This window comes from Frankliniella occidentalis, unplaced genomic scaffold, assembly GCF_000697945.3.
Source record: "Frankliniella occidentalis isolate FOCC.00 unplaced genomic scaffold, Focc_3.1 Scaffold127, whole genome shotgun sequence".
Lineage (NCBI taxonomy): Eukaryota > Metazoa > Arthropoda > Insecta > Thysanoptera > Thripidae > Frankliniella > Frankliniella occidentalis.
In genome coordinates, this window is record NW_026267254.1 from 381,596 (window position 1) to 382,817 (window position 1,222).

General features: G+C 51.7%; 1 protein-coding gene across 1 annotated transcript in view; it reads left to right on the plus strand.

Moving 5' to 3' along the window:
* Positions 1–596: 596 nt before the first annotated feature.
* Positions 597–1,222, plus strand: part of LOC113215462 (formin-G-like) — a gene marked incomplete in the record, with an annotated part of 138,453 nt that continues 137,827 nt past the window's right edge. Inside the window, 1 exon segment of the mRNA XM_052270584.1 lies at positions 597–736.

Sequence of the window (1,222 nt, forward strand, 5' to 3'; positions counted from 1 at the left end):
CCACAATCCCGCGCGAGGGGACCGGCGTCGTCGCCTTCGGGTCGGCGTCGGCGCGGCCCGCGAGCGGAGACAAAAGTGGCGCCATTGCGCGGCTATTGGGGCGCCCCGCCGCTCGCCCCGGGGGCCTGCTGGGGGGCTTTCGGCCTTCTTTATTTTGGCGATCGGCGGCCGCGGTGCGGAACGGAAGGGGTAAAGGGGCAGCCCCCCCCCCCCCCACCGGGCAGCCACATAGCCGGCTCGTGAAGGCGTATCGTTCTGCGACTGTTCTGCAACGGAGTCTGTGCTTTTTGGGTCAACTGGTTATGCACCCCAAAAATCCAAAATGTAACGTTCAAAGAGTTACTGTTCTTCCAAGTTTGAAAAGCATTTCCTGCGCTAAGATAATTTTTTTCGGTGTTCAGCTCACACATTCCGCCTACCTGAAAGTTAGATCGTTTGTGTCCTCCAGCAAATTGTATAACAATTTAGTTATGCAGTTTAAACCTGTTACCGTTACTAGTTGTTGTTAATTTGTTTTCATTAAATCTTTTCTCTGTTTTACTGTTTTATTTTCAGAGCATTCCCACAATGAAAGTTCTCAACGACAGCGCTGTATAACGCGGATGTTTTCTTATACCAGCGCCCCTGCACGACGCGAGGCGAGCCGCCGGCTCCACTCAGCTGCCTGGCGGGTTTGCCTACCCAGCGCGTCGCAGGCGCTAACAAGCGCTCATTCGAGTGAGCCGTCACCAGACAAGTGAGTGTGTATGTGTGTGTTCTTGGTCTGGCATGGCTCACACGCTATGTTGCGAAGTCATAAGTCTCTACGAACGGCGCATCAGTTAACGCTAACGACCATTTCTGCATTCTTCAATGAGCTTTATTCTCGCTCGTTCCCACTTACTGCTTGTTTCAGTATTTTTAAATTTCATTTTGCCTCCGCCCCACACGCTTTGTCGGTTTCTCATACGGTTCAGCGCCCGCTGCTGCTCTGGAAACTCAGGTGTGAGACAGTCTAACACCAAATGGTGTTAGGCAAAATACCTCACACCAAATGGTGTGAGACTAGTTGTGCCTCACACCAAATGGTGTGAGACTAGTTGTGCCTCACACCAAATGGTGTGAGACTAGTTGTGCCTCACACCAAATGGTGTGAGACTCGTTGTGCCTCACACCAAATGGAGTGATACTTTCTCATTCCAAATGGTGTGAGACACAGAGGGTCTCACACCATTTGGTGTGA